This window comes from Nicotiana tabacum, chromosome 14 (genome assembly GCF_000715075.1).
Source record: "Nicotiana tabacum cultivar K326 chromosome 14, ASM71507v2, whole genome shotgun sequence".
NCBI classification, from domain to species: Eukaryota; Viridiplantae; Streptophyta; class Magnoliopsida; order Solanales; family Solanaceae; genus Nicotiana; species Nicotiana tabacum.
Genome location: NC_134093.1, coordinates 106,852,512 through 106,866,456, shown reverse-complemented (window position 1 = coordinate 106,866,456; position 13,945 = coordinate 106,852,512).

Genomic DNA, 13,945 nt, shown 5'->3' with positions numbered 1-13,945 from the left:
TGGAGTAGGGGCGTACAAAAAAAATCGATAAACCGCACCAAATCGATAATCCGGGTCAAACCAAAAAAAAAAACGATGTGGTTTGGTTTGATTTGATTTGGTTATTGGAAAAATAAAACCGACCATAATTGGTTTGGTTTGTTTTTAACTAAAAAAAATTAAACTGAAACCAAACCAACCCGATAGTATATCTATTTTAAAAAATATTTTATACATATAAATATTTACTGTAATGTATAAAAATATTTCTTAAACTTTTTTACTGTTTTATCTTTTACACATTATTTCAAGTTTGAACTTAACATTCTTGAATATTAAATAAATTTAATAGCCCATAAATGTAGTAACTCAAACAAAGTTTAAATCAATACTAATTCTAACAAAAGAAATTCAATTCAACACTAGAAAATAGTGTTGAATATCTATTTTTAGTTTTATACTGATTTATAATAAAAATACATAACTTAGTTTATCCTTTTCTTTGGTGCTTAGTTACCTAATTAATAGTACTTATACTTATTTTAGCATGACTTATATAGCATTTTTAGATTATGTTAATTTTAATTATACCTTATTAATTAGCAATATTTGCTTTATGTAATTTTATTATCTTTGTTATAGAATATTTACTATAATGCTATGACTTATCTCATATTATTGTGTTACTTTATTGAAAATACATTATATAGTTGTATCTTACTAGGACTTAAGAAATACTTGGAGCGCACAAGTTAAATATATTGTGCTATGAAGACTTTACCGGGAAAAAACTCGAAAAACCGAAAAAAATAATAAAAAACCCAAGAAAAATCGAGATTGAAAAACCCGACACTATTAGAAATTCGGCAAAAACCGACCAAGGTCTTGGTCGGTAAAAAGACCGGCCAAAAAACTGACCAAAGTTGGTCGGTTTTTCAAAATATATATTTTTAAAAAAAAATTCTTTTACGAAACTGACCAACTTTGGTTGGTTTTCTTTGGCGCAAAAATGCGGAAAATTATTTTTGAGTCCCGCAAAATTTATTTTTTAAGAATCCGACCAACTTTTGTCGGTTTTTTAATTAATATTAAAAAAACCGACCAAAATTGGTCGGTTAATTCGGCCGGTCATTTTAAAAAACCGACCAACTTTGGTCGGTAATTTTATTTTTTAATAAAACCGATCAACTTTGGTCGGTTATTTTCGTGCGAAAATACAATTAAAGAGTATAAATCAAATAAAAGATAGTCTTAAAATAAAATGCACCAATGATCTAGTAGTAGAATAGTATCCTGCCACAGTACAGACCCCGGTTCGATTCTCAGATGGTGAATCTTTTGATTACATAATTTAAAAACCGACCAACTGTGGTCGGTTTTTTTTTTTGCAATATTTTGTTTTTTGAATTTAATAGACCGACCAACGTTGGTCGGTAATTTCCGATCAACTTTGGTCGGTATGCCTTTCCGACCGTCAAAATACCGTTCACACATAAATGATCACGTTTTGATCGGTAATTGGCCATAACCGATCAACTTTGGTCGGTTTTTTTGGTCGGTATTTAACGGATTTCTAGTAGTGCGACTTTGTTGGTTTGATTTATAGATTTAAAAATCAGACACTATTGGTTTGATAATTGAAAAATCCGAACCAATCCGACCTATGTAGACCCCTAACTTGGAGTACATTCTAAATGTGATTTATCATATTACTACCCTATCCTAAAATTGTTTCTATTGTAAATCTGAACTTTTTAACCTATAACAGGATGTCTAGAATAAATATGAAATACTCCCAAAATCCCATCAAAAACCCTGAAACAATGGGTGGGGTCAGAGGCGTACGCAAGAATATTTGTAAGCGGTGTCAAAATTTATAGTAGTACATCAATAATAACTTCAATTATTATACTTTTATACAAAAAGTATTCTTATTCTATTAGTTTAATTTGTTGAATTTCAAGTTAGAAAGGTCATGGGTTCAATTCTACTTCATCACATATTTTAACCATACAGACTCTATCAAATATTTGTAAAAGAATGTGCTAGTTGAGGTTCGAAACTCTCGTCTTTTAGAACAAAATCAAGTACATAACTGATACACCAAGAGACAATTTATGTCAAGTAGTGTCATTTTTTACTACATATCCACTTTCTCACTGTATTAATAAATATATTTAATAAAAAATTCGACGAAGCGGTGTCGTGCGACACCGCTTCGCTAGGAGTGCATCCGCCCTGGGTGGGGTACTTCAGAAAATATCTTAGTAAGAGCTATTTTCAGTATGGAATATATAATTATAACAACTTAGCTAGGAACTTACATTTTCTATTTTCGGTATGGTTACTTTTAATCTATTTTCAAAAAATAGAAACGTAAAATCTACTTGACCCATGCATCATGTAGCTCAAAAATTTTAAATCAATTTAAATTATTTAGTTATATGTTAATATAGCAATTAGCATTTAAAATTAAACCAAAAATATTTAATTAAAATTGACGGTATATTTCTTTAATATTTTTAGAAACTAAGGAAAGAAAAAATTGGAAATGATGTTGAACCTTTCTGTTACGCTTTCCCCCTCATTTCTTCTCAAATCTTTAGATATTGATCTTGTCTCCTTATTAAAAAAACTAAAAATCTTATTGCTTGACTTTTTGAAGTTCGAGGGATTGCGGTGCGATTTCTTCCGACATCTTCAAGTTCTTCTGGAACAAGTTAAAATTATAGCATGATAATGTCACATTGCCTATTTAGCAGCCTTAGGTGCCGTTTGGCAGTGAAATAAGTTATCCCTGTTACACCCCATATTTTTGTACGTGAACGTACGTCGTAAGTCAATTGATGTAAGCTTGAAAATGAGATCCTCTTTGAAAGTATATAAAGTGATTTAATGATGTTACGCCCCATTTTCGCAAGCCTTTAAGAGTTATCATTTGGGGATAAATATTTCTAAGGGGACATATTGTTACACCTCGTACTTCAGACGTCACTGTCATTATAGGATTATCTAATGTAAGCTAAAAAAGACGAAATCCTTTTACAAGTATAAGAAAGGTTTACCGAAATCTTAAGTAAGATGAGATTAATATGAGACTTGTTAATCATATTTTAAATGAGTTTAAAGTCATGATATGACTATATATGATGTTTGGATATGAAATATAAAGTTTGGGAAAAATCGGATTAAAGTTGCGAAAAAATCGACTAAGAATTTGTCTTGTAATGAAGCTTTTTGAGAAATAAATTTCGTGTGCTATATGGGGTCTTTTTGGGACATATTATATTCCAAATTGAAGGTCTTGGAATGTAGTTTCCGACGCTCTTAACCGTTAGTTCATACGACGTTCGGATAAAACAATATAAGCATCTGAAGAAGGGCCAATGCGAGGGTGCCAAGTAGCACCTTTTTGACTTTTAAAAAAACGGGATATTTACATCCCTTATCTCGTCTCTTTCTCCATTTTTCCAGAGAGCACGACCAAATAACACCCCTAACCTTACCCTTAAACTCTCTACAAGGGATCCCAGGCACGAAATCAAGAAGTGATAACATTAAAACGATCCCTATGACGTAAGTATCACTATACCGCCTCTCTTTTTCTTTGTAGTTTGAGTTTTGGAATATATTTAATAGTTAATAATATGCCTACTTTCTGTATTTAAGCTTTTAAATATCAAGAAAGGTTGATAAATTCATTTTCTAATAGTTAGAACTCACGGGACGGTGATCGGAAGCCGTGAGTTCGAGTTATTTGACTTGTAGTGGATTATTTTGTGGGCTGTTTCGTGTTGCTTTTGGGCTGTCTATTTTGCTACTGTTTAATGGAGTTTTGGAGGAGAAATGGTGTGAAAAAATACCACATAATGGCGAAATGGTGGATTAGTCGTTCTTTGTAATATTTTCGGGGTGTTTGACGCTACTATAGTCTATAATTACCTCCTATAGTGGATTAGTCGGGGTGTGTTGGGATATTGTAAGCTATATATAACATGGATATCGACTTGAATCCACTATAGGAGGTAATTATATTGTGTTCTTTCATGTGCTTAAGGTTATCTTGATGTTGATTAAGTTAAATGGATGGATTAGACATAAACTAGTGAATAAAGCTGCTAATTGAGGATAGTTGGAGTTGTGGATTATTTTATTTATTATAAATATATGGTATAAGGCTGGAATCATTAATGAATGACTTCATTATCATGTTAATGATACTAGTAAGTTAAAGTAATAAATCTATAAGGGGTGATATGGGGTATACGGATTCCAATTGGGCTTGTAGCTCGTCGTGAAATAGTTGTGACTTGTTGTTGTTATATGGTGTCTTGTTATTAATAATTATGTATTGCTGGATTTCTCTGGTCATTGTTATTGGTATATGGTATTGGAGGAGGCTCTTGTTACAGGGGAAATGCTGCCCAAATATACATAAACGAGCTACTAGTTTAAGTTGCGGACTTAGCCTTTACTCAACACTTATTTTGAATCTCCTTGTGCTATGGTAGATTGAGTTGAGTTGTTTGAGGAATTGCTTGGAAGGTATTAAGGACTCAATGGAGTTAAGGTATATTAAGTCTATTCCTTCTTTACTTTTGGCATAATCCATATGATACAACGAAACGATCAAGCACGCCACGTTCGCGAATAATTCTATTCCTAGAAGTACTAGGATTACCTATATTCTTGATTCCCCATATGTCGTACATCATATCATCTGTTCATGGGTCTCATGACATTTCGAGAGATCTTATTGACTTATTTCATTATGCATTGTATTCATTTATACATGTATATTGACCCATGACCAGATGGCATTATATACGCGTATAGTATATGTATATAGGGGAAAGGTTATAGCGTTATATATGCACCACCACCTGATCAGCTGGTATACGTTTATGATTTTACCCACAAAGGCTGAGATGATATGATGGGATGACCTCAGGGGCTTGATGATATTATGTACGCATATACCTATGCATGGTATGACATTTACACGCACATGCATGACATTATAAATTTTTCATGATTCACACAGCTATTCAGAATTACAGGTTGACTTCTTTACTCCATATTTCTTTCATGTCTTTTATATACTACTTTCATGCCTTACATACTTGGTATTTTATTTGTACTAACGTCCCTTTTGCCTGGGGTGTTGCGTTTCATGCCCGCAGGTCCCGATAGACAGGTTGAGAGTTCTCCTAGCAGGCTATCAGCTCAGCGGAAGGTGTTTGTGCACTCCACTTGCTACGGAGTTTCCTATTTGGTCAGTATGATTTGGACATGTATTGATTGGTATGGCGGGGCCCTGTCCCGACCTTTATGATATTTATGTACTCTTAGAGGCTTGTAGACAAATGTCATGTATATGGATACTTGTATGGCCTTATCGGCCTATGTTTTGAGTATACAAATGATCATGTCGGCCTTATAAGCCCGTATGTCACATGTATAAGTTTCTATATCATGTCGGGTCATCCTATATTTAGTATTCCCTTATATTTTATTCTGTTTATTTCATGACGGCCCTTCTAGCCCATTTACCTATTATGGTATGATAAGAAATATACGTTACGTTGGTGTTCGGTTAGGTAAGGCACCGGGTGCCCATCGCGGCCAATCGATTTGGGTCGTGACAATCCCAGATTAATTATTTTGGTATTGTTAATCCACTCTCCTATAAGGATAAAAATAATACACTACAATCCCGGGATAACTAATCCTGAGATAAATTATACCGCGATTTTATCTCAACCAAACTGTAATGACCCGACTTGTTGTATTGCAAATTGGCATCACGTTCAATGGTTTAAGGCACCAAGCAACTTCGTGATATGTATTATGAATTGCGTGTGTGGTCGAATTTGATTTTCGGAAGATTCAGAATTTAATTGAAAGAACAATTCTTATTTTTGAAGCTTAAGTGAAAAGAGTTAACATGAGTTTTGACTTTTGTGCAAACGACTCCGGAATGGAGTTTTGATGATTTCAATAGCTTCGTATGATGATTTTGGACATAGGCGTATGTCTGAATTTGGATTTGGAAGTCTGTAGGACAATTCGGCGCATTTTGGTGAAAGTTGGAAAATACAGTAGAATATTTTTGGAAAGTTTGATCGAGAGTTGACTTTATTGATATCGGGGTCGGAATTCGATTCTAAAAATTGGAACAACTCCATTATGTCATGTATGACTTGCATGCAAAATTTGAAGTCATTTCGAATTGATTTTATACGTTTCGGCACAAGATATAGAATTTAAGAAATTTCATAAATTCATAAGTTCGATTCGAGGTGCGATTCATTATTTCGGTGTTGTTTGATGTGATTTGAGGCCTCGACTAAGTCCGTATTATGTTATGTGACTTGTTGGTATATTTGAACAAGGTCTCGAGTGGCTCGGGTGAGTTTTAGAGTGGTTTCGGATCATTTCTAGGCCATTTGTAATTGCTGGTTTTTGGCTACAGCAGCGTGCATCGCGAGAAATTTCTGTTGCACAGGGTTGACTTTGGAAACTTATATCTCGCAATCTGTAAGGAATTTGAAAATGATTTAAAATGAAAATTTGTAGCCCTTTGCATCTAATTTCTAGAAAGGTAAACCATTCATCATTTGGACATTTGAACAGAAAGTTATGATCGATTTACTGAAGACTGGTACTGCAGTCTTTTTGGCTGGCAGTGTACATCGCAAGAAATTTTTATTGCACATGGCTTACTTTGGAAGCTTATATCTCGCAATATATAAGAAATTTCGAGATTATCTAAACATGAAAGTTATAGCCATTTGATTATAGTTTCCAGAAAGGTAAATCATTCATTATTTGAACATTTGTAAAGAAAGTTATGACCGATTTACTGAAAGTTGGTACTGCTTTTTGTTTTGGTTGGAAATAATGAGGCAAGTCGCATTTCACAGATGCGAGTTGCCTGGAAAGACGCTTATATTCGGGAGTTGGTCATTTTATTCATTCTTGACAATTTTAGAGCTCGGGAGAAGTGATTTTCGGGAGATTTTCAAGGGAAAATATTGGGGTAAGAATTCCTAACTCAATTTTGGTTAAATTACCCGAATCCATTGTTATTTTTAACATTTAATTGGTGTTTTAAGTTAGAAAAATTGTGAAAATCCTTAAAGTTAGGATTGAGGATTTGAGGGCCGAGTTATTATCGGAATTTAGTAATTTTGGTATGGTTGAACTCGTATCGGAATGGGTGTTCGAATTTCGTAAAAATTTTGTCGGGTTCCGAGAGGCGAGCCTCGCGTTGACTTTTGGGTTGACTTTTGAATGTGAAATTTTAAGTCCATGTTATATTATCCGTAATTATTTCTGATGAATTTTAATGAAGTTATATAATTTATTTGGCTAGATTTGAGCCGTTGCAGATCATTTCACACAAGAAGGCTATTTTAGAATATCGGCCTAACTCTGTAAAGGTAAGTATCTTGCCTAACCTTGAGTGAGGGAATTACCCCTTAGGCATTGAGTCATATGTGCCATTTATGAAATGTGAAAAATCGTGTACGCGAGGTAACGAGTACGTACTCGGGCTTATATGTGCAAAATGTATTGGTTTAAAGTTTTAGGCATTTTATATATTAAATTAAAAAATTGTTGGCACTTATTAAATCCTCTATTTTTCATGCCTCAATCCCTGTTTGTAGAATTTATTTTTATTTGATAATTTGGTGTGGTTGCCACTCTGATTTTATGTAAATCCCATGTGTTTGTTGAGTTGACATTTGTGGAAATAATTACATTATGGATTTTCCACCTGTAAATAATTAATTAAATAAATTTAAAAAGAGGCATTAATATATTTATAAAAAATTTGGATTAAAGAAGGCATGATCCTATGCTGAGCTATTTTTCCACCATTATTGTTGTTTTTGAGGTTTCATATATGTTGTGTGGAACCTTGGGCTATTCGCTGTAAAATTAATTGATTTCGTTGTACCTTTGGAAAGTTTGTGGCCTACGGACAATTTGTAAATACGAGTTGATTATGTGGTGTTGTTGTGATAATTTTCTATGTACATTGTTGTGTGATTTGAGTTACTGTTGTGCAGCGTATAAGGGTCGCATTCCATTGTTGATATTATACGGATATAAGGGTGGCATTTCACTATTCTTTTAAGCAACTATACCACTCGGCAACACTTGCCTAGTGGCTAACATATAAATAAAATCCCAAAATGGGTCCAAAACTTATAAGATGTCCAAACCAAAATAGAAGTTGCATGAAACTACTAGCTATTAAAAAGATAGAAAATTTAAAATCTAATGAACTAGCTATTACAATATGATAAGTTAAATGCTTCCTTCTCATATTAGTGTATGTGAATCTAATTATCATTGACAAATACCAAGCAGCACCTATCAAGCTCTCACCAGGCGCCAGGGTATACTGTTCATATGCTAAAATGAATTCCAAACATCTCCACCACAGAGTTGAAGCCAACATAGTCTTCCAAGACCTCGGAGTCCCCCTCTATCCTTACTATGTTGATTTTCTTATTCTCTTTAGACTCTGATGTATAGAGACACTTAGTATTTGCTCTTAGAAGCTTGTAACTTATTTTCACCGGGTTTTGGGAGTTATTATTATTGATTTGCAGTTTTATATTTATTTCACGTGTTGAGAATTTGAGTTTAGTTTTATATTATGATATTCCGCTAATTGTTAGGCTTACCTAGTCTTAGAGACTAGCTTCCATCACGACATCCTACGGAGGGTGAATTGGGGTCGTGACAAGTTGATATCAGAGCTCTAAGTTCATAGGTGTTATGAGTCACAAGCAGGTATGGTAGGGTCTCGCGGATCGGTACGGAGACGTCTGTACTTATCTTCGGGAGGCTATGGAACTGTTAGGAAAAGCTTCACTTCTTTGATTCCTTATCGTGCGAGATCTTGGTTTCAGATTCTAAATTTTTGTCTTTCTATTCTCATAGATGGTGAGGACATGCACAACTGGATCGGATAACCAGACACCCGCTCCCCCTGCTAGAGCTGCGAGAGGCCGGAGCTGGGGTAGAGGCCGACGACATCCACATGGTGCAACCAGAGCCCCTACACGAGCTTCTACAGAGGATCCACCAATAGCTCCAATTGGAGGGCAAGCAACTGAGATGCATGTTACTGCACCAGCCCTCAAGGAGACTCTAGCCCAGTTTCTGAGCATGTTTAGTACCTTGGCTCAGGCAGGATTGATACCACTTGCTCCTGCCACATCTCAGGCCTGGGGAGGAGCACAGACTCACATCGATGGTACCAGAGCAGCGGGTTCAGGTCGACTAGGTTCTACAGATCATACCGATGCAGCCGGTAGCTCCAGGTCAACCTGAGGTTAGGGAAGCTATTTCTGAAGTGGAGCAGCTCGGGATCGATAGGTACAAGAAGTACCACCCTCCTAGTTTCAGTGGCTTGGTGTCAGAGGATGCCCAGGATTTTCTTGAGGCGTGCCACCATATCCTCCATACTATGGGTGTTGCAGAGAAGCCTATCAGTGGTGGCGTGCATGCGAGTTGGATAGTCCGGCTGAGACAACTTCACTCACTTGGACTAAGTTCTCAGATATGTTCTTGAGGTAGTATGTTACCTAGAGTCTCGAAGATACATGGCGCTCAGAGTTTGAGATGTTGCACCAAGGTTCTATGACTGTGTCAGAGTATACGGTCCGATTCAGTGATTTGGCTAGGCATGCACCAGCCTTGGTTGCTACTGTTCGAGAGCGGGTTCGTCGGTTTATTGAGGGGCTCAACCCCAGTATCAGATTGAGCATGGCCCGAGAGTTGGAGATGGATATTGCGTACCAGCGGGTAGTAGGGATTGCTAGGAGGTTTGAGGGTATGCTGACTTGGGATAGAGAGGAGAGAGAGGCCAAGAGCTCTCGAGAGTCTGGAACTTACAGTGGTACTCGCGCCCCAGCAGCAGTTCGTCAGGGCATGGGTTATATTGGTCGCCCTGTTCATTTAGCACTTCCAGTCGCCAGTAGTGCTCCGGACACTACTAGGCCCCAGGATCCTTATTATGCATCGCCAGTGTCTAGTGTACCTCCTGTATAGGTTGTTTCCAGCGATCAGTCCAGTCGATTAGCCCCGAGCCAGTCGCAGCATCCACATCCTCCGAGAAATTATTTTGAGTGTGGTGACACTTGTCATTTGGTGAGGGATTGCCCCAGATTCAGGACGGGTGCACCTCCACAGATTTCTCAGGCACCGCATGCTCCACCAGGTCCTCAGGCTATGGCTACAACACCAGCTACCACCCTACCCATAAAGCCAGCTAGATGTGGAGGTCGGACATGTAGAGGTCGCCCTAGAGGGGGAGGCCAGGCTAGATATTATGCCATTCCAGCTAGGACGGAGGCAGTTGCATATGATGCTGTCATCAAGGTACCGTTCTAGTCTGTCATAGAGATGCATCAGTCTTATTTTATCCAGGCTCGACTTATTCCTATGTGTCATCTTATTTTGCCCTGTATTTGGGTGTATCCCATGATACCCTGAGTTCGTCTATTTATGTATCTATACCCGTGGGTGATTCTATTATTGTTGACTGTGTGTATCGGTCATGTTTGATTGTTCTTAGTGTTTTTGATACTAGAGCCTATTTATTATTGCTTAGTATGGTGGATTTCGATGTTATCTTGGGCATGGACTGGTTGTCACCCTATCACGCTATCCTTGATTCTCATTCCAAGACAGTGACGTTGGCTATGCCAGGTCTACCACGTCTAGAGTAGAGAGGTACTTTAGATCGTGTTCCTAGCAGGGTTGTCTCATTTCTTAAAGCTCTGTGAATGGTGGAGAAGGGGTGTGATGCGTATCTGGCCTATGTGAGAGATGTTAATGTTGATACTCCTACCATCGAGTCAGTTCCAGTAGTGAGGGATTTTGCATATGTATTTCTGACAGATCTTTCGGGCATGCCGCTCGACAGGGATATTGACTTTGGCATTGATTTGTTACCGGGCACTCAGCCTATTTCTCTCCCAACTTATCGTATGGCCCCAGCAGAGTTGAAGGAGTTAAAGGAACAGTTGCAAGAGTTTCTCGATAAGGGCTTCATTCGGTCCAGTGTATCACCATGGGGTGCTTCTCTCTTATTTGTGAAGAAAAGGGATGGTTCTATGTCAATGTGTATCGATTATCGTCAGTTGAACAAAGTTACAGTGAAGAACAGGTATCCATTGCCACGTATTGATGACCTATTTGATTAGCTTCAGGGTGCCAGAGTGTTCTCTAAGTTCGACTTACGTTCAGGCTATCATCAGTTGAAGATTCGGGAGCCAGATATCCCGAAGACTGCTTTCAGGATTTGGTATGGTCATTACGAGTTTTTTGTGATGTCTTTTGGGCTGACCAACACCCCAACATCATTCATGCACTTGATGAATAGTGTATTCCAACCCCGTCTTGACTCCTTCATCATTGTGTTTATTGATGACATTCTTGTGTACTCCCGGAGTTGGGAGGATCATGAGCAATACCTGAGGACTATGCTTCAGACCTTGAGAGAGAAGAAGTTATATGAAAATTTTTCAAAGTGTGAAGCAAGCTTTCAGAAGCTCAAGACAGCTTTAACTACGGCACCGATATTGGTGTTACCCACAGGTTCAGGATCTTATACAGTATATTATGATGCATCTCGTATTGGTCTGGGTGCGGTATTGATGCAGGGTGGCAAGGTTATTGCCTATGCTTCACGGTAGCTGAAGGTTCACGAGAAGAATTACCCTGTTCATGATTTAGAGCTGGCAGCCATTGTTCATGCGCTAAAGATTTGGAGGTACTATCTTTACAGTGTGCCATGTGAGGTATTCACTGATCATCGGAGCTTGCAGTATTTGTTCAAGTAGAAGGAACTCAATTTGAGGCAGAGGAGGTGGCTGGAGCTATTGAAAGACTATGATATCACCATACTGTATCATCTCGGGAAGGCCAATGTGGTGGCCGATGCTTTGAGTAGAAAGTCAGTCAGTATGGGTACCCTTGCATATATTCCAGTTGGTGAGAGACCGCTTGCATTGGATGTTCAGGCCTTGGCCAACTAGTTCGTGAGGTTAGATGTTTCTGAGCCCAACCGTGTTCTAGCTTGTACAGTTGCTCGGTCTTCTTTATTTGAGCGCATCAAAGATCGGCAGGAGGATGATCCTCATTTACTTGTCCTTAGAGACACAGTGCGGCACGGTGGTGCCAAGCAGGTTACTGTTGGAGATGACAGAGTTTTGAGCATGTAGGGTCGTATTTGTGTGCCTAATGTGGATGGAATTCGTGATTTGATCCTTGAGGAGTCCCATAGTTTCCGGTATTCTATTCATCCGGGCATCGCCAAGATGTATCAGGACTTGAGGCAGCATTATTGGTGGAGACCAATGAAGAAGGACATAGTTGCCTATGTAGTTCGGTGCCTAAATTGCCAGTAGGTAAAGTGTGAGCATCAGAGACCTGGTGGTTTACTTCAAAGGTTAGATATTCCTGAGTGGAAGTGGGAGCGTATCACTATGGACTTTGTTGTTAGACTCCCACGGACTCAGAGGAAGTTCGATACAGTTTGGGTCATTGTGGACAGGCTGACTAAGTTAGCGCATTTCATTCCTGTGGCAGTTACCTATTCCTCGGAGTGGTTGGCAGATATTTATATTTGTGAGATCGTCCGTCTTCACGGTGTGCATGTGTCTATCATTTCTAATCGAGGTACGCAGTTTACCTCACACTTTTGGAGGGCAGTTTAGTGTGAGTTGGATACGCAGTTTGAGTTGAGTACAACATTTCATCCTCAGACGGACAGGCAGTCCGAGCGTACTATTCAAATCTTGGAGGATATGCTCCGTGCCTATGTTATTGACTTTGGAGGTTCTTGGGATCCGTTTTTGCCGATAGCGGAGTTTGCCTACAATAACAGCTACCAGTCGAGCATTCACATGGCTCCCTATGAGGTATTATATTGTAGACGGTGCAGGTCACCAGTTGGGTGGTTCAAGCCGGGGGAGGCTCGGTTATTGGGTACAGATTTAGTTCAGGAGGCTTTGGACAAGGTCAAGATTATACAGGACCGACTTCGTACAACTCAGTCCAGGAAAAAGAGTTATGCTAACTGTAAAGTTCGTGATATTTCATTCATGGTTGGAGAAAGAATATCGCTTCGGGTATCGTCCATGAAGGGTGTTATGAGGTTTGGGAAGAAGGGCAAGTTGAGCCCTAGGTATATCGGGCCATTTGAGATCCTCATGAGAGTGGGAGAGGTAACTTATAGACTTGCGTTGCCTCCAGGGTTATCCTTAGTTCATCTAGTATTCCATGTGTCTATGCTCCGGAAATATCAAGGTGACCCGTCCCACGTGTTAGATTTCAGCTCTGTCCAGTTGGACAAGGATTTGACTTACAAGGAGGAGCCGGTGGCCATTCTAGACTGGCAGGTTCGTCAGTTGAGGTCAAAGAGTTACCCTTCAGTTCGAGTGCGGTGGAGAGTTCAGCCGATTGAGGCAGCTACTTGGGAGTCCGAGTCCGATATGCAGAGTAGATATCTCCACCTTTTCACCAGCCCAGGTATTTTTCTATGTCCGTTCGAGGACGAATGGTTGTTTTAGAGGTGGAGAATGTGATGACCCAAATGGTCATCCTATGTTTTAGAACTCGAATCTGTGCTCTTAAGCATTAAAAATCTCATTTTTACCCTCCTCGATATGCGTACGCAGTCCGGGCAGGTTCCAGAAAGCTTTTATGTTGAAAACTTATGAAAATAAGAATTTTTGCCTTAAAAGTTGATTTTAATTGACTTTGGTCAATATTTTTGGTCAACAGGCCCGGATCTGTGCTTTGACGGTCCTAGTAAGTCTGTTTCAAATTATGGGACCTGGGCGTATGCCCGAAATCGAATTCGGTGGTCCCTAGCTCAAGTTATGAATTTTTGATGAAAATTAAAAGTCTGTAAATTAATTGTTTTTAAGAATTG